We start from the raw sequence: 27,232 nt of genomic DNA, 5'->3' as shown, positions 1-27,232 counted from the left end.
TTCAGACTACGGCTGACCTCCTGCATTTGCTGGGGTTCTCCATCAATGTGCTGAAGTCGCACCTGAGCCCCTCTCAGAAACTCCTCTTCATCGGAGAGGTTCTGGATTCGACGCAGTTTCGGGTTTATCCTCCCGAGCAGCGAGTCCCGGATATTCAGGCTATGATTCCGATCATATGGCCTCCTGCATCCTGCTAGTGCAGCATGCCAGATGGCACATGCGGGCTCTGCAGTGGGACCTGAAGTTCCAGTGGGCGCAGCATCAGGACAACCTGTCCGATCACATCCAGATCTCGGAGGGCACTGCACGATAATTGCAGTGGTGGCTCACGAATCGTGATTGGGTCAATGGCAGATTCCTCTTCCTTCCTCAACCGGAGCGCACAGTGGTGACGGATGCGTCCCTCCTGGGATGGGGAGGCCACTTGGGAGAGGCGGAGATCAGAGGCCTCTGGTCTACAGCAGAGACCTGGCTCCATGTAAACCTTTTGGCGCATCGGGCGATCTGACTTGCACTGAAAGCATTCCTGCCCTCTGTCTGGGGAAGTGTAGTGCAGGTGTTCACGGACAACTCCACTGCCATGTGGTACTGCAGCAAACAGGGCGGGTGGAGTCCTGGACCCTCTGTCAGGAGGTTCTGCGCCTCTGGACATGGCTGGAACATCAAGGCGTTACCTTGATGGTTCAACACCTGGCAAGTTCTATGAACGCTAGGGAGGACGAACTCAGCCGCCGGTGCATGATGGATCACGAATGGCATCTGAACTTGGACGTGACGCAAGGTCACTTTCAGGAGTGGGGAGAGCCTTGGTTTGATCTATTAGTCACCGAAGAGAACGCGCAATGTCATCAGTTCTGCATGTTGGAATTTCCAAGGCGGCACTCGCTCGGCGGCGCTTTTCGTCGCGAGTGGAGTTGCGGCCTATTGTAAACCTTTCCGCCTATACCACTTCTACCCAGAGTGCTGAAGAAGATTCGGCGCGACCGGGCCCAAGTCATTATGGTGGCTCAGGATTGGGCATGAAGGTACTGGGATCTCGATCTACTCAATATGGCGATCGGTCCCCCGATCCGACTGCCTCCTCAGGAGGATCTTCTGTCACAGCAGCAGGGGATGGGCCTCCATCCAAACCTGCCCAGCCTCCACCTCCATGCGTGGAGATTGAGCGGCGACAGTTGATAGCTTTCCATCTTCCTCCCGAAGTCTGTGATGTCATTTTGGCAGCCAGGGGTCCCTCTATGGAAACGGTATACACCTGCAGGTGGAACAAGTTTGTGGCATGGCACACAGCAAAGTCTGTGGATCCCCTTTCTGCCCCTCTTTCCGAAGTTCTTTTGTTCCTTCTTTCCTTGGCCACCAGGGCTCTGCTCTGGGCACTATCAAAGGTTATCTTTCTGCCATATCTGCCTTTCTACGGCTCCCAGATCAACCTTCTCATCGGTTGTTAACCATTTTCTGAAAGGAATTACGCGCATTTTTCCTCTTGTGCCGTTCATCATGCCTCAATGGGACTTAAACCTTGTTTTGACATTTCTGATGTGCGCTCCCTTCGAGCCCCTTCATAACTGTCCCTTGCGTCATCTTACTCTCAAGATGGCTTTCCTGGTAGCTATCACCTCTGCCAGAAGTGTGAGTGAGCTCCAAGCTCTTTCTTCCAAACCTCCAGGTGGTTTTGAGGACCCGTCCTTTCTTGCCAAAGGTTGTCACGCACTTCCACATCGGACAGACCATCACTTTGCCCACCTTCTTTCCGCCTCTGCATTCTTCAAAGAGGAAGAAAGGCTCCACGTTCTGGACCCAAAACGAGCGCTTTCGTTATATCTGAAGTGCACACAACAGTTCCGGGTGGATGACCAGCTCTTTGTTGGCTACGTGGGTGCCAAAAAAGGTCGGGCTGTGCACAAACGGACCATCTCTCGGTGGGTCGTTCTCTGCAGCAAAGCTTGTTACTCCTTGGCTAAGAAGGAGCCTCTTGTAGGACTGCGTGCCCATTCTACCAGGGCAACGGCAGCCACTACTGCCTTGGGACGCGGCGTTCCCTTGCAGGACATCTGTCAGGCCGCTACATGGGCCTCGCTGCACACATTTACCAAGCATTACTGCCTTGACAGTCAAGTCTGGAGAGACGGGTTTTTTGGCCGTTCTGTTCTCCGTGGCTTTCTGGTGTAATCCTGTTCGCAGACCAACCACCGGGGTTGGTATTGCTGGGGTATCTATTCTAAGGTAAGGAATCTATCACTAACGTGTCTCTTTCAGATGCACAAGTTACTACTTGTGTAACGATATATCTGTAAGAGGCATTAGTTAGTGATAGCTTCCTTACCGCCCCACCCACCCTCCCTGTTCTGCGACCTGATTTATAGGGTTAAGGACATCTCTTTCAGGGCCCTAGTTTCTTGGCACCAGTGTTCAGTTTCTGGCATGGCTCTGCGTTCCTGGCGTGGAAAGTCATGTGCAGAACTGACGTCAGCGCACATGGGTGGCGCCTAAGTAGTCTGTGACGTCATCTCGGCGCATCCGACGCCAGCGACGGACACGGAGCCGCACGATGCCACCTACTGCTACGCAGAGGTACTGCTAGCAAAAACTTTCCGGATCCAGTCTGACGCCTGGGGTTATTCTAAGGTAAGGAATCTATCACTAACTAATGTCTCTTACAGATTTATTGTTACACAGGTAGTAACTTGTGCTTTAACGTCCCTAAATGTAGTATTTATGGGGAACCCTGAACCTTGCCTCCTCAGATTTGAGGAAGAAAGAAGGATGGACGGAAGAGCTGTGCTGACCCAGGAAGAAGAGGACACCTACTGCTTTGGCCCCAGCCCTAACAGCCTGTCCCGCCTTCAACCTGCCTACATCGAGAACCCCAGCGAGTCCAGCAGCCAGCAACCCCCAGAGCCTGGAGGGCCTGCCCTGCACTCATCTAACAGACTCGCTCTCATGAGCACCGGATTTTCTCAAGCCAAGACTCGCCAACATAAAATCTGGATCCAGGCGGCTCAGCGATTCTGCACCTGACGCGCACTGCCTGACTTTGAGTGGCCCAACATCATGAGGAGGTCTCCCCAGGGATCCCGGTCTGGGATCTGGTAATCCCTGACCTCCCACAAGCTTCAAGACGACGCCTGCAGCCTTACCTTGAAGGGTCCCCCCGATCGCGACGAGAGCTGGTAAGACGACCCGATGCCAAAAGACACTCCTACACCCGATGTTCCATGGCATTAGGTGCCCCAACCAATGGTGTCCAGGCAAGTCTCCCTGTCCTAGCCTGCAGCCTCTTTTCTGAACTGAAGCTCTCCATTGGAATCCACATGGTCCCGACGTCTCCTTGGCATACTGCACTTAGCCATTTCTGTACCGCTGGTGGTGCAGCTTCTGTGCTGATTGTTGGCCCCTGTAGTGCTGATCTTTACCCCAGGAGCTTTTCTCCCACAGCCAAGTGACCTGCTCGCAAGCAGTCCCTAACCGATGGCCCCCATAGCCCCATTGGCTAACATTGAGCTCCTGCACCAACCAACACAGTGCCACGGGAGTGCAACTTGAGTGCCTACCTAGACCTTGGGGAACCTTGGTCCTAACCCCCAAAACTCCCACTCGTGAGTCGAGTACTTAAATGTGAAACCGATAACCATTTTTCTCCGAGAGGGACCAATGTTATGTTTTTGTCCCTAAAATGTTGTGTTGAACTGATGTTTGTAATGAGAAAAAGTAACTACACTGCAAATCTTTAAAAGTCTTACTTACCATGTATTGTGAGATCCTCGGCGTGGCATCTAGGCAGACCACCCGAGTAGTCGATGTAATCTAACAGTAATGCAAAAGTAATTACTCTGTAATTTAAATTGCTCTTTGAACCAATACCAACCTGCAATGATTGCAAGTTCAATCACAACTGTATTTCCTTGTAAAGTCTTGCGTTTGATAGTATATTTTACTTACCAGTGCCAAGTCCTGCTTGGTTCTAAAAATAAAACATAAGTATACCTTTGTCATACTTACCTAATTGGTCTGTATTCAGTCTCTGAGTGTGTGCCATCAGTCTTGATTGAGGGAATACAATAAATGCTTAACACACCCTCTGGATAAGCCTAACTGCTCGCCCACACTACCACAAAGAGAGCTGTTAGTACTTACCTAATTTAGCCTCTTCTATACCTCCAGAGACTCCCTGGACTCTGATCACACTTTACCTTACTTTGGTATAGTTTCTACAGAGCCCGCTTCCTACATTGGAAGATCAACGGTGGGTTGTAAAGCCTTGCATTTATTGGACTAACTTAGTCAACCTCTGATCACATGACAAGAATCCAAAAATTTACTTTAGTACAACTCTTTTTTATTTTTTATTGACTGTTTTCCAAATTACTAAAAAGTCTTGATAGGGCCTTGAAATAAGTCTGTGTAGCATTTTTAGAAAAAGTAAAGGTCACTAACGTTAGGGGGGAAGTACTTAGAACTTTTTTGTGTAGGTCTTCTAAAAAGAACCCCACTTTACAAAAATAATAAGCAACACAGGAAATATGGCTGAAGAGCTCAACCCTTACTCCAAGCTAAGGGTTCAGGAGCTAAGGCTTCTCTATAAGGCTAGACAAATACGGAGAGGCTCCAACCCTACCAGAATAATACACCTGGAGATTCTGGCAGAGTATGGAAAGGACCACCCCTCCTCTGATGAGGAAGGCTCGCAGGGAGATGGGGAAGGTAGTGAGGGGGATAAGGTCTTTAACCCTCCACCTCAACTACTGAGGGAGGAAGGGAACTTTGAGTTCCCCACCTCCAAGCCAGGGAGTAGAAGGTCAAGACACTACAGAGGTAGGCTAGACTCTGTACAAGGCAGTGAAGACTAAAGTGGACAACCTTTTAGCAAGGTTGACCAACTGACTAAATCTAAAGACTAGGGGCCTCATTTATGAGGCCTTGCGTCAGTTTTGCGCTTCCGATGCGTCACTTTTTGTGACGCATCGGCGGCGTAAAACATGCCTCCTGTTGCACCACATTTACAAAGTGACGCATCTAAGCAGATGCGTCACTTTGTAAATCCCTGCGCTACATTATACCTGCGTCAGGTATAATGTATGCAGAGGGGGCGTTCCCCCGCAAAAAGCCTCGTAATAGTGACACAGTGAAATCTATGAGATTTCACTGTGTCACTTTTAGGACGCTGTTGCGTCAAAATCTTGCGCCTGCCTCACAGCAGGCGTAAGACTGACGTAAGCCCTTTTACATGGGGCTTTCCCCATGTGAAAGGACGCATTGCTGGAGTTGCGTCACTTTTGTGACACACTCCAGCAATGCGTCACTTTTGCGCTTACAGATACGTCCGTATTTCTGACGTATCTGTAAGCGCAAAAGTGACGCATTGCTGGAGTGTGTCACAAAAGTGACGCAACGCCAGCAATGCGCCCTTTCACATGGGGCAAGCCCCATGTGAAAGGGCCTGCGTCCGTCTTACGCCTGCTGTGAGGCAGGCGCAAGATTTTGACGCAACGGCGTCCTAAAAGTGACGCAGTGAAATCTCATAGATTTCACTGTGTCACTTCTACGACCCTTCCTTGCGTCAATACGCCACCCTTGCATACATTATACCTGGCGCAGGTATAATGTGGCGCAGGGGTTTACAAAGTGACGCATCTACCTAGATGCGTCACTTTGTAAATATGGTGCACCAAGGCACATTATTTACGCTGCTGGTGCGTCACAAAAAGTGACGCACCGGCGGCGTAAAAGTGATGCACGGCCTCATAAATGAGGCCCTAGGCTTGTAGCACTAGAAAAAGCGAGAGCACATATGGGCATATATCCCATCAATAGTGGCAGCAATACTAAAAACTAAGAGAAGGTTCTTAAGATCCTAAAATCTCCAAAGGGATTGTCCCTAAATTTGAGGATGGTGATGATATCACAATTGGTTCACAGCCTTTGAGAGGGCTCGCGAAGCCAGAAAAGTGAAGTGGTCTCACTGTCGGGCACTCCTTTGGGAACTGTTCTCTGGTAAGTGCAGCGACAGACTCCTGACCCTTACAAAGTCCTATGATTGAGGTATTTAGACTCACTACTGAGGAGTTGAGAATTAAATTCAGGGGGGTTCAGAAACCCAAGAGTCAGTCCTGGGGTGGAATTTGTAGACTGCTCAGTAAAGACACTATGTGGCTGGTTGACTGGAAGTAAAGTGAAGAATTATGAAGGACTTTATAATTTGTTTATGAAGGAACACATTTTAAGTAACTCTATCAATGAAAAGTTGCATCAGCATCTGGTAGACCTAGGTCCAATTTCGCCCCAGGAATTGGGAAAGAAGATGGACAATTGGGTCAAGACAAGGGTAATCAAGACAACCACTGGGGGTGACCAAAAGAAAGGGGTCACAAAGCCTTCCCAGGAGAAACAGGGTGAGAAATCCAGAGATAAAATAGAAGAGTCTTTCTAAAGGCCCCCAAAATCTTGGTCAAGGAGGTGGGCCCAAGAACTTTTCCCAGCCCACTAGTGGGTACAAAGGGAAAATGTTTTATCCTGCTAAGACCCGGTGCTTCCACTATAACAAGAAAGGACATTCCGCCTGTCCCAACAAACTAGCCCCTAGTCCCCCTCCAGTTTCTACTGGTGTGGCAAATCTCCAGATGGGATCAATAGTGTGCTCAGAGCAAATCAGGGCCACACTGAGGCTGTCTTAGTCTCTGAATGGGAAGGAGGGTTAGCCACTCTGGCTCCCAATTTAAAGAAACACCTGCAGTACCCCTTGGTAAATTGGACTGAGATAGAAGCCCTGAGGGATACAGGTGCCACTGTCACCATGGTGTGAGATACACTGGATTCACCAGAGCAATACTTAACTGGAAAAACATGTCCTGTTACCCATGCTTCTAGTGTCACCACTAACCATGCTATGGCTATGGTGATGTTAGACTGGGAGGGTTGCTGACCTGAAACAGGTAGTGGTCTCTCCAAAACTTACAGCTGCCTGTCTACTACTGCATAGGCTGGGGTAAAAAGAAAGATACATGCAGCAATGCTGCAAATCACTGAGATAGTGTGCGTGAAAACAAGAGCACAGTACCTAGCACAGGGTGAAAAAGAGCTGGAGCCTGAAATTATAGCGTAACCTCTCAAGAGAAAAGGTAGGAAGACTGGTGAAACAAATTCCACCCAGCAAAAAAATCAGGTCCCCTCCCCTCAGGGAGAGGATTTGTCAGCCCCAGAGGGAACTGAGCCCATTAAGCCATGTATCTTACGAGGTAGAGCTCTTGGGCCCAGGGGGACCCTCTAGGGAAAAGCTGTGCCTTGGGCAACAGGTCTGTCCCACTCTTGAAGGCCTGAGGCAGCAAGCTGCTGCACGGGAGTATGGAGATGTCAGTGGCTCCCACAAGGTCTATTGGGAGGAAGAACTCATGTACACTGAGGCCAGAGACTCCACACCTGATGCCACTAGGTGAGTGGTAGTAACTCAGCTGTATAAGGAGTTTCTACTCACTTTAGCCCATGATATCCCCCTAGCTGGACATCTAGGCCAGACCAAAACTTGGGAAAGATTGGTCACCCACTTCTGTTGGCCCCAGAGGTTGCAAAAAAAGGGAAGGCGTTTGTAAGCTTGTGTGTTACCTGTCAAGCCAGTGGTAATACAGGAGGACACCCAAAGGCCACCTGGAGTCCACTACCAGTGGTTGGGGTCCCCTTTGAGAGGGTAGGTGTGTATATAGGGGGTCTACTTGAGCCTCCCACTGCCTCAGGAAACAAATTCAACTGGTAGTTGTGGATCATGCCACTAGGTATCCTGAAGCCATTCCCCTTAGGACTACTACAGCCCCTGAGGTAGACAGGGCCCTCATGGGAGTCTTCACCAGGGTAGGGTACTGAAGGATCTTATCAACATTTGCAGCCGACTGATTAAGGCTCACAATAGTACCGAATCAGATGTTTTTAAACTCTTGAAATTCTTGTCCTGAAGAAGGTGACGATCATTTTGAACACCCAAACACCGCGTCAACAGTCTTTTTCAAATATTTTTTTAATTATACTATGTAGTGTATTTTTTTAAATAAAAGTGATGATGAATTGTTTTTAATGTATTGTGTTAATGATGATGACAAAATAATCTACTGCTAAATAAATTAGGCAAATAATTTTGTTTTGGCAAAAATTATTATTTTTTTTTTTTTTAAACTAAGAAGCACTGTATAGAAATGGCTTTGTAAATTCGGTAACCTGGCAAGACTATATCCTATATCAAGTCCTTTTTTAGAGATAATGCATGTTGTATAGACCAGCGGTTTGGAAGATATCGATCTTTCCCACCCACAGCAAAAGGAAAAGGGAAGTTTGATTTTTTGTATATTGACATACCACCTCGATTATTCAATGAAATCTAAAAGTAATCCAAAAGTATTCCAAAAGTAATTACTGTGTAATTTAAACAGCTTTTTGAACCAATACGAACCGGTAACCATTGAAAATTCAACCACAACTGCATTTCCTTGTAAAGTCGTGGAATTGAGAATATGTTTTACTTACCTGTGCTAAGTCCACAACATAGGTATACCTTGTTTATACCTTTTAAGTGTACCTTTTTTTACACTTACCTAATTGATCTGGATTCAGTCTCTGAGTGTGTGCCATCATTCTTGATTGAGTGAATATAGTAAATTCTTAACACACCCTCTGGATAAGCCTAACTGCTCGCCCACACTACCACAAAGAGAGTTGTTAGTATTTACCTAATTTAGCCTCTGCTATACCTCTGGTGACCCCCTGGACTTTGTGCACACTATATCTTACTTTGGTATTGTATTTACAGAGACAGTTTCCTACAATCCTCCCCCTTCAATGTCTCCAGGCCACATAACGAGGGATCAGCGTATCCACAAAGCCTTGCGTTAAAATCACCGCCCCCAGACAATCAGTGCCTCTTTGTTATGACTATCTAGGAAAGACACGTGGTCGCTCTCTAAATCAAATATCAAGGTTATACGGGAATCGAAAACATTATATAGGTTGCTCAAGACCCTGTCAAACAGTGTGGGGTCTGAAAACGGCCAGCTGATAGTTGATCCTAATAAATATTGTTCTTAACGAGGTACATGTTAGTTTTACTGAGCATAGAATTGCTAATCCTCCCTTAGCTCTGCCTGCATGAGATGGAACAGCACAGCTGCATACTATATGAAAAACATGTATACAAAAATCCTTGATTGCCCATATCTTCTTCAATAGGGCAATGTCCGATTTTTAGGTCTCGCCTGTCGATGCGCATGCGCATCGAGCTTGCGAGCCTATTGCGGCTTAAACAACTTTTAACTAAGCAGCAAGGAATCGTGGCGATTCCTTGCAGTGCCCGTGACTTTTAAGCTCAATGCGCATGTGCATTGAGCTTAAAAGCGCGTGCACAGCCGCAATCACCGTCAGCCGCATTCCTCCGACACCTTTTGAAGTGAAGCTTAGCTTCACTTCAAAGGCCCGGCTTCTCAACACACACATGCCGCTCTCCCCGCTCCGCCCCCTCCCCTGCCCGCCTTGTGCATTTCTCCTACACCCCCTCCCCACAGCAATGCCCTCCGTCTGTTGTACAATCCACATGCCGCTCTCCCCGCTCTCCCCGCTCCGCCCCCTCCCCTGAGTCATCCTGCCTGCCCAGACTTCTCCTCCCCCCTAATTACATCCCGCTTCATCAGAACAGACTTCTAACTTCTTTGGCAAACGGCCATTCTACCTCTCTTAACCGTAGTTGCATGATCCATAAATGAGAAATTTGTACCCAACAATAAAACGAACTTACTGCAAAAGGAGTCCCCATACCAATGCGCATGCATCACAGACCACAGTAGGCGTCATGGCTCGTTTGCGTCTAGGTCCACAAACTATTCTAAGACATCGAGTCTAATGGAAAATAAGAATGCAAACCTCCTTTAGTAATTCATATATAGCAGTAATATGTTTACTTTCCACTCTTCCGGGATATTGCGTGGTTCTAGCATCTAGTGCAACGTAATGTACTCGAAGCCTACTTGTATGGTCTCTGAGCTCTCATATACAATGAATACATGTATATATTTAGAAAGAAGTAAACGAGCTCGGTTTGTCAGGAGACCTGGGAACGCTGGCTCCTCCGGATCAGCAGAAAGCTGCCTGGTCTCACATTACAAACAGCTCAGGCCTGGAGCCCCACTCGCTGGAGGAAGCGTTGCCATGGAAACCCACAGCAATCTGTAATGCGGCGAGCCTGTACTCAAGGCATTTACATCTGCAACTCCTCAATGGCAAAATCTTCAAATTTCATGCCTTTCACAAAAATATCAAAACACGCCGTTTGTAGCGATCAAAACACGCATAACGGCGTCTATGTATGAACGCGTATACACAGCGGGTCCTCGGCGCAATTCGTAAACCCGGCAGCAGATGATTTCAATTTTTAAGAAAAGTCATTTTTCTCTCGCAAGAACCTAAATCACAGCGCGTTTTCAGGCACCAGCAGCGTTGGCCGTACTACCGGTCTGAATATTACACCTCAAGTGCTCAACTACCTTTGTCATATGAACACTTCAGAAACTGTGTAAGGGGAAGCAACCACTTTCCACCCCTCCAGATAAATTCATATTGCACTGTTGCAAAGCACTCTAGTGTTTTTGCAGGCAGATGAAATAACCGTTTTTTTCTCCATCTACTTCTTTTCAAGACTGGCGTGGTTAATCGGGTCACTGTAATCTTAGGTTTTTGAGGAAAGTTCTTCCTTCGTCCTTCGTCCTTTACGACTTGAAGAGCCTGGCCTTTAGTATTCCTCCAACTGTTTTGCGTGAAATAAAAAAACAAATCTATCTAGACCATTAAGGACATGGTCTCAGGTCCTCTGGATGATTGCTTCTCGACCTATTTCGTGATTCCTTTCTTCCTGGTGAGGATTTTGCTGCATAAAATGCACCCATCTTCTGAGGCCAGAATTGAGTGGTCATGATGCATTCTGGACTTTGGAAATGGCTGAAGTGAAGTCGAGAAGCCTGGTGCACAGAGCAATATGGCAAGATTTGCAGTAAAAGTCCAAAGGCTATTGGACGTTAGTGAGCTGCCCAAAGGGGGAAGAATGTGTTTCTTATTACAAGATTAACACATAATGACATGCTCAGAATGTGGTCTAAATTTAAGCCAATTGACTGTTGCCCTTTCTCATTAAGGAGTTCCACTGGGGCTTAACAGTTTATATAAAAGACATTGGACATAGTTATTTAATGATGAAAGACGAGAATAACCAAATATAACAAGCATTTACAATGCAATGGTTTCGCCTTTGGAAAAGTTAGAGCTATTGGCATTGTAAATGACAAAATTTGTATTTATGTGTTGGTTTTGTCATTTACATTGCCATTAGCTTAATCTCTCGCAATGTGAGACCTATTGTACCCTACGGACGAGCTCTGCAGACAGCAATTACTACCACACACACACACCTAGAGCCACACACACACACACCCACCCAGAGCCCCACACACACTCACACACGCAACGCCACGCCACTCACACACGCAACGCCACTCACCCACGCAACGCCACTCACCCACGCAACGCCACTCACCCACGCAACGCCACTCAAACACGCTCAAGCACTGGCGTTGCCAATAGGTCTCGCATTAGGAAAGTTGGAGCTATTACAATTGCAAATAACAATGCCTTTTATTTTTCTTTTCATTTAAAAAACATAAAGGGCTTTGTCATTTACAAAACCAATAGCTCTAACTTTCCTACTGCGAGACCTATTGGCAACGCCAGTGCTTGTTTAATAGTAGCGAGCCCGTCTGTGCTTCTAAGTTTCGAATGGATACCAGCGATGTTCCACAATATAACTCTCAGCCCTTTCCACCCTGTCTCCATACAGAGACCTGAGCCGGCAAGGGGGAAATGAGTGCCCTTCTTCCAACCTCATCTTATAATAAAAGTACGTTTATAAAGCACCACAGATACCTCTAACAGAGGTGACCCGGTGCTATCGCAGACAAGCAGGAAGGAATAAAACTCGAGAGTCTAGCTCTGGTTGAATAGCCAAGTCTTCAGCGCTTTCCTGAACTCTGATTCCGATTGAATTAGGCGAAGCTTAACTGGAAGAGAATTCCATAGTCTACTCATAACCACCGTGAAGGATCTACCCCCAATGCGTGCCTTCGCGTATTGTGGTACGCAGGGCAAGTTCTGGGAGTTCGATCTTAGCGAGCGATTTGGAAGATAGGGACAGATACGTTTCCTAATGTAGCTGGGACAGTTGCCTCTCAGAGCCCTGAAAGCGATTTGAATTCAATCTGTTTGGCTACAGGTAGCCAGTGGAGCTGTTTAATGTGAGGAGAGATATGATGTCTAAAAGGCACTCTTCTGATCAAAATTGCAGATGCGTTTTGCACCATCTGCAATCTCTTGATCTTAAGGTGAGGACTCAGAAGAGGACCTTGAAAGGAAAAGCATGCCATGCAGAATTATTTTGTGGTGGTCCCATCGAACTAGGAGCACCACAGGCTTAGTTTTGAATAAAGGGCCCTCACAGCATTATGGGGTGATTTTATGTAGTGCAGTGAATATTATAGTATTGGCTCACCCACAGAGCCAGGGAGATCCCAGTAAAGTTTTCCTTGCCTATTTTTTCCTTTATGCCGCCTTGCAGCACTTACCCTTTTTTAAATGTACACACAAAAAATTCATATTTTTTGTAAAAGCGACCCATGACACACTTTCACTTTAATGTCGGCCATGCCCCTTCTTTACACTGAGCCGCATCTAGAAAGGGGGTGGGCGCTATTTTTAAAAACAAAAGAAAGTGCTGAAAATGAGCTTGTTCTGCCTGCTGCAGGGGAAAACCATTTAGCAAGATAATGCTTGGACGATGTAATTCAAGCCTCCCGAGTAACGACACAGGTAACAGGGGGTATTGCCATGGGAGGTTACAAAATAAGACAAGGTGGTACTAAGGAGGGACTACTAAGCCTTTTGAGCAATGAAAAGACACAGTTTCCAAATGCAATCACATAAGCCAATTATAACCGGGTGGAGCTTCAAGGCCAAACCACAATACAGCATGCACCGCATGCGCTACCCAGTGTCAATCTAAAAAGGATTATAAAAAGCATCATAATATTTAGAGACACCTTAAACACTCGATTTGCATTTAGGAAAATCACTAAAAGCAACAGGCGACACGTTATAGAGTAGTTTAGTTTAGGGACCTGCACCCACCTACAAAACTGTAAGCCCATTGCTGTTCACAAACTGCACTTCTAAAGTTACTAATGCCACAAAGCGCCCAAGCAGTAGTATATGTTCCTCAGGTCAGAGCTGGAGTAAATTCAGAACCGCATATGAACAACCACCTAGATTTTTTCCACTGTCTACCTGACAGTGCTATACTGAGGCTGCACCTTCAATGGTCCTGACGAAGACCCCGTTATAAGGAATGAACTGCCTTCCTCCAGTCTCATGGGTCGAAACGTCAACTTTACTTATACCCTGACCTGTACTTACTCAATCAGCCCAGAAGCAGATAACTCATTATGCATTCATGGCATCTCATTTCTTGGGTTGTTTAGTCTTTTGATACATTGTTAGACAGGTCATTCCTATTTTGTAAATACTGTAATTATTTAAATTTTTACTGTCACATCCCCATCCCTTCACGAGCACTACCTGTAGCACTTTACTCACCTTTTCACTTTGGAGCAACCATTGTAAATGCAAACTCTTGATTAATTCATAATATAAACCTTTTTCAAAACCAAATTATTCTGGTCATTGTTCTATTCTATATTTGTGGGTAGTTTTCATTAATTTGTGGCCTCTCCTTGAGAAGTTGACCGGTCACTTGGACCACTTGTTGTACGGACTATTACTGGTCCAGGTCCAGCTGTGTACTGGGTATACCCTATTGTTATGTGCAAACAATTTCCTATGCACACAACATATCAATTTAGGTACAAAGTATTATAAACATGCATCCATTTGGTTTTTAGTCCTAGAAATTAATATTTCACTTCTTCTTTTTGAGCAATTTCTGTGATTTTTATTTTTTGTGTAGAGTTTTATATAGCGCGAACTAGATCCGAACCGAATCAGGTATCAGAGCGCTTTACATTGCACAAGTTACGTTTTTTTTTTTTTACATGAGGACACACACTTTCATTTTTAGGCACGGGGAGATTAAGTGATTTGCCCAGAATCACAGGAGTTATTGGCGTCGTTACCGAGACTCGAACCCAGATCCCCAGGTCCGAGGTCGAGCGCCTTAGCCGTTAGGCTAACTCCTCTCCCCTATTTATTGCTCGAGAGACCTTACGCCAGCCGACACGTGTTTCATTAGAGTACAGATTGCTCTGACTCTTCAGGGCTTTCTTGTAATGATGGCGTATGTTGTATTTCCACTTAACCGGTGATAATTCCAACCCGGTAAGGGTATCTTGTGTGTTCACTCGTATGCATTCGATGCTACACCATTGAGGAAAGGACGCCGGACTCGCGGCTGGGCATAACCAAAGGTCCAGGAACATTCGGACTTCTTGGTGATACGTAGACACGGCCTTAGGAGATCTTCTAGTCTCCTCTTGACCGGTTTTAAACAAAACGTGACAATTGGATCATACTGATCACTACTATTCCGCCCATGCGCCCTTTGATACGGCATTCATTTGATAATTACTTGTCTTTTAAGATACGAGGGAAGAAGAGTTATAACGAGTGAACACACAAGATACCCTTACCGGGTTGGAATTATCACCGGTTAAGTGGAAATACAACATACGCCATCATTACAAGAAAGCCCTGAAGAGTCAGAGCAATCTGTATTCTGATGAAACACGTGTCGGCTGGCGTAAGGTTTCTCGAGCAATAAATCACAGAAATTGCTCAAAAAGAAGAAGTGAAATATTAATTTCTAGGACTAAAAACCAAATGGATGCATGTTTATAATACTTTGTACCTAAATTGATATGTTGTGTGCATAGGAAATTGTTTGCATTAATTCCAGGTGTTGTTTACGATACCTTGTAAAGGGTTCAGAGGGTTTCCCTTTTCCTGTGGCACCACCAACAACGTTTTTTTTAACCACACAGGTTGTCAGAAACTCAGCGGAGCGCAAGTATTCCCTGTAAACATAAAACCCAGGTTCTTTGTGAATACCCTATTGTTATGTAATAATCAAAGCTGGCACACTAAAGACAGGCCCCTCTGCGACCCATTCATGCTCGAACGGCACCAGGGGCCCGGGATCCTTTGGGTTTAAACAGCCAGGCTCTCAGTTACTCTTCCTCTCAGTTTCAGATCCTATGTCCTGCGGCCAGGCCAAGTAGGGTCAAAAATCCTGTGGCTTTGAGACAAAGTGATTTGTTTTATGTAAGCATTGCGGTTTTGCAATTTGCCCCACAGCCTGGGATAGACTTGTAAGGAAGGGATTTAACCAAAGTGAATTTTAATATGCTGAGTATTAACTGTCGCTCACTAGTTCGCAACCATGCTGAATTAGTATGCTCATATGGAGGAAGCATTAGCCCTTCCAACTGCTTATAAGAACAAAAGGTGTGGCAGGGTGGGATTGCTATTATCTATAAGGATCTTTTTAACTCTCTGCTGGATCAGCTTAATGTAATGTAATGTAATGTAATTGTATTCATATGAACCTGTTCCAGATTCAGATGAATTCAAATTTGACCTTTTCTGGATTATTGTTTTTCAGAACCCCGGGACAAGAAAAAGGCTGTAGGGAATCTCTGGTGGAGTATTTTTTACAGAGTTATTTTTCTATAGCACGAACTTGACCCGAATCGGGTAGCAGTGCGCTTTACATAGTACCAGTTGCATTACATGAGGACACATTCATTTTTGTTAGGCCCGGGGAGATTAAGTGATTTGCCCAGAATCACTGGATGTTCCGCGTCATTGCCGAGACTCGAACCCCTTATTTCTCCCCATTAGTCTTAAAATTCGCAAATTTTAATATTGTTGGTGATCTTTACTTACATTTTGAGCAAGACAGCTCTGGTCAAGTTAATTAGTGATCTAGAGTCTATTCAACAGTCCCAGTTGGTGGTGGGGCCAACACATTAGCCGGAGCATATGCTGGATCCTATCATTTTGAATGTATCTAACCCTAATGTGTTTCTGGTTGGGTAGTCGGACCACTACGTGGTCCCAAAAAGCCTGACAGATCCAGATATTTTGGAGGTGGAAGAAGTTAAAATGTATAAGGGAAGGCAATGGTATATACTAGATGCTATAAATTTATGTAATCTAGTAAAGGAAAGTATTCTGCAGTTTGACTCCAACATTGTCCGTGTGAGTACGCAGAAAAATAAGTCTTCGGTGCTGTGGTTTGATTAAAAGCTTTTTGAGGATAAAATGCATTGTAAGATGCTTGAACACACATGGAGGAAATTATAGGATGCTATTGAAAAAAGGAATCCGTGAAGGCCATCAAATTGAACCAGAATATGGTTAGCAAAGGCCTGTGCTGCTAATATTGAGAAAAATGGCAATCCTTCTACGGAGATTTTTGCCATAATCCATAGCCTGCTCAAGGCCTAGGGAAAATTCTAGTCTATGTGAAGCTTCAGAATGAAAGTGTAATGGGCTTGCAAAGCATTTCTGTTAAAACAGTTAATGATATTTTTTCCTATGTGGTAACCCCAGTTTTCCTTCTAGATGCTCAACCTTAAATAAAGTTTGGTAACTTGTCGCAGGGGGGCAAGGTAGTGGAGTTTGAACAGCTATTTGATACTTCATTCAAAGCCCATATGTGTAAAGTAAACTTGGGCTCCCCTGATGATCCGCTTAAAGCAGATCTCATACACAGAGCTGAGGAGATTTTTATTCCAGTCTTTGTAGGCTTAGCCGACCTTTCTCTGTCCACCGCGGCTGTGCCTCCTGCGTGTAAACCTGCTAAAGCCATCCTACGTCTCAAAAAATCTACTCTAGACCCCTCCCTGGCTGCACATTATGGACCAGTTTAGGTAAAGGTCTGTAGCTGAGTCAATCAAACATTTGACAAAAAACACACGTAATTCTAGGTGCAACGGTTGTGAATAAAAGAATTAAGTCCCACATAGCTAGAGCTAATCACACATAAATGATAGAAAATATATTCATTTTATTGATTGATATTTTTATAGAAATGTATAATTGTTATGGGTCATATGTTTCTGTTTTGACCTCATACTATAAATATATGTACAAATTTAATCTCAAAAGCTGGTATTGTTGTAGACAGTCATATATACATCTCAGGAATGTTAAAAACAGCCAAAATAACCATAGGCACGTTTAGATGGAGGCAATGCGGTAGATGGGAACTACGCACGTTTCGGCATGTGGGCCTTCATCAGGTTACTGTCTATTGCACTGAAATGAGTTAAAGGAAACTCATGGGGTGTGCTTTAGGTGATACCAAAGTCTAATCCATTGAATGGAGATGAACCAACCGGATACGTGGAAAGGGCCACCTAAATAGATAGGTAGTTTTAGTGTGGCAAGAGAGTAGCCTCATGAGGGGTAAAAAGGAATCCCACAGATGATTAAAACACAGCTTGATGTATGAAGAATTATCTTAAAAGTACATGTAGATATAAATATAGTCAACTGGGATAGTGAGATTCCAGAGAGCTTAATACTGGAGGTACCACCGGAAGATGTAGCCCTGAACTTAGACGGCGAGGAAGAGAAAATGGTAGCTGCCTATGCCAGAATCGTTCGACTGATAATGTAATGGCGCCAACAGAGATGACTATATCGGTATTCCTCAGAGTTGGTATATATGAGTGACCACCCTGAATCCCTCAGCTACGGTCGCTCCCCTCGCAGCTCCCAGCACTGAACACTGCGGTATCGTAGCGCTCACCTGCATTTCTCACTGCTCTTGAATTGCCAATCTGCTGACGCTCACCCGCATCGCCCCTCTTGACTCTGCACTGCCCTGACTGTCTGCGCGCCATCACTGTAGAGACTTCGCAGCGCCCAGGAGCATATCATTTCTATCAGCTGTGTAAACGTAGCGCGCCTTTACCGTATTGACCTCGCAGCGCCCACGAGGTTTATTACATTTCAGCCGCTCGTCTGCATTAATTAATACTTGTAGCGCTTGAAATAGTCTAGACGCTTTGGAACCAATTAGTGCACAGTAATTAATTAGCGTCGTGCCACTGTTTAAAACGCGCAGCCAGGAGGATTGTCTTGTGCTTGGACACATGTGTTTATTTTGTGCATAGCGTCGCGTTTCAGACTGTACCTCCATTTCAGGTTCATTTACTGTCCTGCTGCCATTTTGTGCTTTGTTGCTGTCCCTCCCTGCCCTGACCTCTGCCCCGCCTCCCAGCTGACCCTACCTCCCACAGATACTATATGCACTTCCTTCCGACTCACACGCTGTGACCACCCTGATTCCCTCAGCTACGGTCGCTCCCCTCGCAGCTCCCAGCACTGAACACTGCGGTATCGTAGCGCTCACCTGCATTTCTCGCTGCTCTTAAATTGCCAATCTGCTGACGCTCACCCGCATCGCCCCTCTTGACTCTGCACTGCCCTGACTGTCTGCGGGCCATCACTGTAGAGACTTCGCAGCGCCCAGGAGCAAATCATTTCTATCAGCTGTGTAAACGTAGCGCGCCTTTACCGTATTGACCTCGCAGCGCCCACGAGCTTTATTACATTTCAGCCGCTCGTCTGCATTAATTAATACTTGTAGCGCTTGAAATAGTCTAGACGCTTTGGAACCAATTAGTGCACAGTAATTAATTAGCGTTGTGCCACTGTTTAAAACGCGCAGCCAGGAGGATTGTCTTGTGCTTGGACACATGTGTTTATTTTGTGCATAGCGTCGCGTTTCAGACTGTACCTCCATTTCAGGTTCATTTACTGTCCTGCTGCCATTTTGTGCTTTGTTGCTGTCCCTCCCTGCCCTGACCTCCGCCCCGCCTTCAGCTGACCCTACCTCGCCCCTCCCCCTACACTATCCATATATGACAGATGCTTCTACGCGCAGCGTTAACGCGCAGCGATCGCGCCCCATGCGCACCAAAGGTGCCCCAAAGGTAAGCCCGTCTACGCCCGTCCGCGCCTGGCCCGCGCCCAGCGCCAGACCCCCTGGTCCCCGCTATGCCCAGCCCACCCGCCTTACATACGACGCCTCCACCCTCTTAGCACTGAACCCCGGCCGTCTCCCCAACTGCGCCCAAGCCGCACCTGGACAGACCCATGGACCCTTTACATGCAACTCCTGCAAGTTTGACGGCACCAAGACCAAGTCCACATCCACAAACACCAAACAGAGACCCGACACCAACCACCTTAAATGCATCCTGCTTAACACCCGCTCGATCCATAAACATGCCATCGACCTTTGGAATCTACTAGACACCATCTCTCCAGACGTCGCCTTCCTGACAGAAACCTGGATGAACGCCTCTTCAGCTCCAGACATCACCATAGCCATTCCGGAAGACTACAAGATCATCCGAAAGGACCGCACCAACCAAACAGGAGGAGGCATCGCCATCGCCCATAAGAACACCATCCACATCACGACCAGTTCAGACGCCAACCTCGCTAGCGCCGAACACCTGCACTTCCAGATCCACACCGACCCCAATACCACACTCAGAGGCACCCTCCTCTACAGACCGCCAGGACCCCGAGCACAATTCAGTGAAGACATCACTGACTTCATCACCCCACACGCCCTCCCCTCAGAAGAATACATTCTACTGGGAGACCTCAATTTCCATCTAGAAAAGAACAACGACAACAACACCACCACCCTTTTGGACAATCTCGCTAACCTCGGACTCAAACAACTAGTTAACACCCCCACCCACTATGCAGGACACACACTCGACCCTATCTTCACCTCCAGCAAACATATCTCCTTCAGTCACACCACAACTCTCCACTGGACGGACCACAGCTGCGTTCACTTTGTCTACAAAAAAACCACAACCCACAACCATCCTCAACCTACTCTGCGAAGAAACTGGAACAAAATCACCATCGACCAGATCTCCTCATCGCTTCTTCAAAACCTTCCTGCCCACTCATCGGATCCCAACCAAGCAGCCATTAACCTCACTCAATGGCTAACCAACAGCGCCGACAACCTAGCACCTTTGAAAAAACGTCAAATCAAACTAGGCAGCAAAATCGCCCCCTGGTTCAACGATGATCTTAAGAAATCCAAGAAACTTTGTCGCTCCCTTGAGAAGGCTTGGAAAAAAGACCCAAACAACAGCACCAGGGACGCCTTCAAAAACGCCACCCGTTTACACCACCAACTGATCCGGACAGCCAAGAAAGCCGCATTCAAAGACAGACTTGACAACAACGCCCACAACAGCAAGGAATTATTCAACATCGTCAAAGAATTTACCAACCCCACTGCCAACTCCAACGACATCACTCCCTCTCAATCCTTTGCGACTCCTTAGCCTCGTTCTTCCACGACAAAATCGCAGACATCCACAACAGCTTCTTCAACCAAAACGGAGAACAACCCTCCCAACCGCATGCCGAACCTTCACCCCCCTTGAGCATCCTCAATGACTGGAACCCAATCTCCACGGAGGACACCATCCGCCTGATGAACTCCATCCACTCAGGATCCCCCACTGACCCATGCCCTCATCACATCTTCAACAAAGCTGACTCCATCATAGCACCACACCTCCGAGATGTCATCAACTGCTCCTTCAACACCGCACCTTCCCGGAAAGCTGGAAACACGCCGAACTCAGCGCCCTTCTGAAAAAACCCACAGCTGACCCCACCGAACTCAAAAACTACCGCCCCATCTCGCTCCTCCCATTCCCGGCCAAAGTCATCGAGAAAGCAGTCAACAACCAGCTCGCCGCCTTCCTCGAAACCAACAAATCTCTCGACTCTTCACAGTCCGGCTTCCGAGCCAAACACAGCACTGGGACCGCACTCATCGCAGCAACAGACGACATTAGAACACTACTGGACAATGGAGACACAGTCGCCCTCATCCTCCTCGACCTCTCGGCAGCCTTCGACACAGTCTGTCATAGCACCCTGTTACAACGCCTCAGAAACATCGGAATATAAGGCAAAGCACCGTTCAAGTCAGAAGCCACTGAAGTTATCTGCGGCGTACCACAAGGATCTTCACTCAGCCCCACCCTCTTCAACGTATATATGAGCCCCCTCGCGACCATCGCACGCCAACATAACCTCAATATCATCTCCTACGCTGATGACACTCAACTGATCCTCTCACTCACCAAAGACCCTAACACCGCCAAAACCAACCTACATGAAGGAATGAAAGAAGTAGCAGAGTGGATGAAGCACAGCCGTCTAAAACTGAATTCAGACAAAACAGAAGTCCTTATCTTAGGCACCTCCCCCTCCGCCTGGGACGACTCCTGGTGGCCAGCGGCCCTTGGAAAAGCACCCATCCCAACAGACCACGCACGGAACCTGGGCGTCATCCTGGACTCCTCACTCTCGATGACCAGACAAGTCAACGCCGTCTCATCATCTTGCTTCAACATTCTTCGCATGCTCAAAAAAACATTCCGCTGGATCCCCACCGAAACCAGAAAAACGGTCACCCACGCACTGATCACAAGCCGCCTGGACTACGGAAACACACCCTACGCCGGTACCACCGCAAAACTCCAGAAAAAACTACAACGCATCCAGAACGCATCTGCGAGACTCATACTAGACATCCCGCGTAAAGACCACATCTCTGGTCACCTGAAAAACCTCCACTGGCTCCCTGTCAATAAGAGGATAACATTCCGCCTCCTCACCCACGCTCACAAAGCACTTTACGAACTTGGACCCGAATGCCTCAACGCGTGACTCTCCTTCTACACCCCCTCCCGCCAGCTACGCTCTTCCAACCAAGCCCTTGCTGCTGTTCCTCGCATCAACAAATCCACCATGGGAGGAAGATCCTTCTCCTACCTGGCAGCTAAAACCTGAAATTCACTCCCCACTCACCTTCGCCTCACTCAAAACCACCTATCATTCAGAAAGCAACTTAAAACCTGGATATTCGACAAGTAATTCCCCACCATTCTTCAAGCGCCTTGAGACCCTCTGGGTATGTAGCGCGCTATATAAATCACATGACTTGACTTGACTATATGCGCGATAGCAGCAACTGTGATAGATGTGCCAGGGACCGCCTCAGAGCAAATGGTGACATTGGGCCAGACGCCACATGGGATAGTACCTCAATGTTGAAAAAAGAGCACAGTTTCAGGGGTTCTGTTGTCGTGTGCCAAAGGCAGTAGTTCAAATGACCACCATAGAAGAAAAGAACATTATGGACCCACTTCTCTCCTTTCATTACTGGGGAAAGTGGTAGAGAAACATGTGAACTGTTTCTGGGTGGATTTCTTAGAAAAGCATCAGTTGCTACACCCCTCGCAGAATGGCTAACAACCTACTCATAGCATGGATTCTGCCCTTCTGCAAATGATAAAGTATCGATGATGGGGGATCTGCAGCGTTAAAACTGTTAGATTTAAGTGCCGCGTTTGACATGTCACATGAGTTGCTTCTGAACCAACTGTATGAGATTGGTATCACCGCCAATGCTTGGTCCTGACTGCCCTCTTTTCTAAAAGACCGGTCTTTCCCGATGATATCTCCATCTTTTCCTCTACCCAGAGCACACTGGAGCATGAGGTTCCTCGAGGCTCTGCACTAAGTCCTACTCTTTTTAATATTTGCTTGGCCACTGGCAGACGTGGTGAAATCTTTTGGGTTGTCATTAGCCTCCTAAGCAGAATATACGCAGCTTATTATGTCATTGTCTTTGGGGATTGAAGCTGGGTCCGTCAATTTTAAAAACGGTATGACAGCAATTGCTTAATGGATGCATTCTAACTGCCTGCAGTTAAACGCAAATAAAACATAGAGGATGAGATTTACTAAGATTTTATGCCATGTTTGCATCGCAAAAGTGGCGCAAATTGGCACAAAATCTTTTTTTCGGTTTACTCTCAAGCGCTAAACTTGTTGAGTGCTGGAAATAACGTAAAAGTAACGGAAAGCAGTGCATAGCGCTGCTGTCCATTACTTAGCGCGAATGGGGGTGCACCATGGGTGAAGCATGGGCATGCCAATGCAACCACCCAAGTTTTCTGATGCTAAACCCTATTTCCCAAATAAAGCAGACGGGGTTTAGCTTCAGAAAACTGTGCCCTTTTGAAGTAAGCACAAGGAAGGAGAAATACTTTCATTTCTTCTTCCTTTTCCACTTTGTACAAGTGCTGCACTTTACAGCACACATACAAAGAGGGAAAAGGTTTAAAGTCAGTCTATGCCAGTATTTTGTAAAATCTATGCTAGACTCACGGAGACACTCTTGCACTATGGCGCAAGGGTGTGTCAATGGTGCACAGCAGCTGATTTCAGCCCCGGAGCTATGGAAAGGGGAGAAGTGTGCCACATTTCTGTAAATATGGCACTCTCCTCCTCTCTCATTTTCATGCAGCACAGCATTTGCAGCTGCTGCACTGCGCTTCAGGAATAAGTGGTACATCCGGCCTTGAAATACCCAAATATGTGGGGGTGACCATTGGTTGCCCAATGTGCTAGGGTCTCCACCTAAGCTGAAATCTGTTGTTAAAAGTCTGGGTGTCTCGTTAGAAGATTCTCTTTCCTTCAAGCCATAAGTCAAAGTTCTTACTTCTGTTTGTTTTGTCACCCTTAGAAGCCGTAATAATATAATTGGCCTTTTTTGTCCTCAGGAGCGGAAGATAATTATTCAGTCTTTAATCATCTTGCACCTTGACTTCTGCAACATCTTGCATTTAGGTACATCCAGGCACATAAGAAAATAAACTGCAGATTGCCCAGAATGCAGCTGCGAGACTATGACATCGCCTGCCTAAACTGTACTCAGTCTCTCAACAACTTTATAATCTGCCTTGGCTTCCCATGGAAAATCATATCCAGCTCAGAGCTCTGTGCTTGGCCCATCTGGATCTCGAACAAGCGGGCCTGTCCAGTCTGCTGCCTTTGCTTCAGCCCTATAAGCCAACCAGGGCATTGAGATCAGCTGACTCTGATCTGGCGTTAATCCCTGGCTATCGAATGGCGAGGAGGGGTGGACGCTCCCTTCGAGCAATAACCTTGGTGTTATGGAATAATCTGACTACACATCTATGGTAAATCTCTAATCATCTCTGTTTTAGGAAAGAGTTTAAGACTTGGCTGTTGGCCGCCTAAGCGGGTTTGTGTTGGACATGGTCATAGAAGTAGCAGGTAGCGCTGAGAAGCCCCTATGAGGGCAATCATGCGCTGTATAAATCAGTATAACATAGCCTAGCCTAGAACTTAACTCCTCTCTAAACCCCTTCCATTTAGTAGTAAGTATAACTTTTTTTGCAGCCATTCTTACTGGTTCCTCCCACATTTACTACTAAGGAATAAACCTATATGTGTTAGGTTCTCCCCATAACAAAGATAGGAGAATTCAAGGTGGAGATTTACACTCATAGATTTGTGAATTGCATTTTGTAGTAAGTAAGTGATACTACAAAAGGATAACTTACTTAGTCTCAAAAATGCCTTTTCTGGTAGAGACTCTAAAAGTAGATTCCTCACCTTGTGAAGACCCCCAGGCAGCAGACTGATTCAGAAGCAGTTCCCTTGTTCTTCTGTGGATGGCATTGTGCTGCTCTGTATCTGATTTGTTCCACCATGGATGTGACACTAGGGCCAATATGTCTGCCCCACGTCTATGCACTGACCTCAGTTGCTTTCTGACCTCTGTCCATGCTATCAGACACAGAGCCTATAGAAATCAGATATGCCAGTCTGCCAATCACTGGATGATTGAGTTCTTATTAATGGACCATATGAGTCCATTCCACAGAACCAGGAGGACAGTGTGCTGTGTAAACTACAACTCTGCCATAGTTCTACATGATTTGCTTTCCCACACACAGGTAACACAGATGAATTTGGTTCAATGCATAATGCGACCTGCATTATACGGTGGGACACATGCTGGATCTTATTCTGACCAATGCTGCTTGCATCTCTACCGAGGCCCTTAGCCCTTTAAATTGGTCAGGCCACTCTCTGATTGGGTTTCTGATCACTGGTACTCATGAGGCCACTCCCCCTAACAATTCAACTTACAGCCTGAGAAGACAGTGACGCAAAATCACTCTGGACGTCTTCATTAAGAAGTTCTCTGCTCCGACAAGATGGGAGTCAGGTGAAGTCAACCTTAGACTAGCTGACTATCATCTAGCCCTAAACAGCTATTGACAAACTAGACCCTTTAAAACAGCAACACAGAGACAAACAGGGAGGGCAGGTGCCCTGGTACTCACCTGAATTGCGCAAGGAGAAAGCGAATTGTAAACATTTTAGAGAGGTTGGTGCCAGTCCCACAAACCTAACAAGAAAGAGACCTAGAAAATTACCATAGCGCTTTATCACAAGAATATAAAAAAAGCTTGTAAAGCCCACATTACCATACAACTTGGCCAAGCGGGATACTCTTCCAAAGGACTATATACAGTTCCCAAATCTTTTACTAACCCGATTGCTTGCACCAATGACACCCCCCTCGCAAGCACTATGTGATGCTATCGCTAACCACCTTGAAGATAAAATAAACCTGATCTATGATCAATTCACTGGTGCTAGGGACCCTTCAAGAGAAGTACCCCTCTGTACTCTACAGACTATGGGTGCCTCCTAGTGAACTTTACCCCACTTAGGGCTGATACCATTGAGGAAATGTTGAAATCTGCTAAATCAGGGTCGTCTTTAGATATAGTGCCAGCCAAGATCTTCTCTTTACTAGCTAAACAACTCACTCTGATGAGCAAACCTTTACAAGGTCATATTAATAAACAACTTACAGAGTCCATAACCTTTACAAGGTCATATTAATAAACAATTTACAGAGTCCATAGAGTATACTGGATGTCTGGATCCCTTGCAGTCTGGCTTCAGACGTATGTACAGTACTGAATCTGCTCTAATAGCTGTAACTGACTACATCAGATACTCTCTAGACCGCAACCATGCTGTTCTGCTGGTGTTGTTTATCTATCTGCAGCTTTCAACACAGTGTCCCATCGCAGATTGCTTCAAAGATTAGAAGAGATAGGGACTTGTGGCCGAGCTCTACAATGGTTTTCGAGCATTTTAACCCAACGCACCCAGACCATCATTCTTGGACCATTCCATTCCTAAACCATTGAGCTTAACAAGAGAGTGCCACAGGGCTCCTGCCTTAGCCCCATATTGTTCTACATTCATGAGACCCCCTTGGTAAAATCACCAGAGAGTTTGGATTCACCCCCATCTCATATGCGGATGATACCCAACTTTCCTTATCCTTTAATAACAATACAACTACTAGTAAAGCTTGCTTTTCTGAGGGCATGTAAGCAGTCTGATCAGAGAACTTTCTCCAGCTAAATGCCTGTAAGACGGAAATTATGCTCTTTGGTAAAGCCCAAGCACTTTGGTCTCTGGAGTGGTGGTCTATCAACGTGGGTCCAGCACCTGCCCCCAAGACAGTGTTTAAAAATCTGGTTGTTCGCCTGGATCAGACTCTTACTATGAAAGATCAGGTAGTGGTTACCACTGGCACCTGCTTTCACATGATGAGTCTTCTGCGTAGAGTATTTCCCTTCCTCCCACACTCGGTGTGAAAAACTCTAGTTCAGGCACTGGTTATCAGCCGCCTGGACTACTGCAATACACTCTTGGCTGTGACAAATGAATCTCTATTGAATAAACACCAGGTGCTGCAGAACACAGCAGCCAGACTAGTCCAGAATAAGCCAGCCAGAACTGCTTCTCCCCCCCTCTTAGGCTCACTACACTGACTCCGTATATGCAAGAGAATTAAGTTCAAGATCTGCTATATAGTATATAAAGCACTGAATGGCAGAAGACCCAGTTATTGAATAGAAAACCTTATCCCATACCTGCCGAGCAGATCTCTACGACCACCGAGGGAGAAATCCATCCTCACTACTCTCCGTTTTTAGGAAATCTCATTTAGGGGGCAAAGCCTTTTCCTATCTGCCCCCCCCCACTATTGGAACCACCTACCCTCTCACCTTTGGAAGTGCACGGATCATCTTCATTTTAGAAAGCTATTCAAAACAGCTTTTCTGCAACTAACACTACTGGCCTGTTTTTCCTCAGTAGCGCAGGGATGCCCCTTTGGGAGTGATTCATACACTTTACAAACCAAATCAAATGCACCAGCACTTAAAGTGAT

Source organism: Lissotriton helveticus, chromosome 5_1 (assembly GCF_964261635.1).
Source record: "Lissotriton helveticus chromosome 5_1, aLisHel1.1, whole genome shotgun sequence".
Classification (NCBI taxonomy): domain Eukaryota; kingdom Metazoa; phylum Chordata; class Amphibia; order Caudata; family Salamandridae; genus Lissotriton; species Lissotriton helveticus.
Note: the sequence above shows the minus strand (reverse complement) of the source record.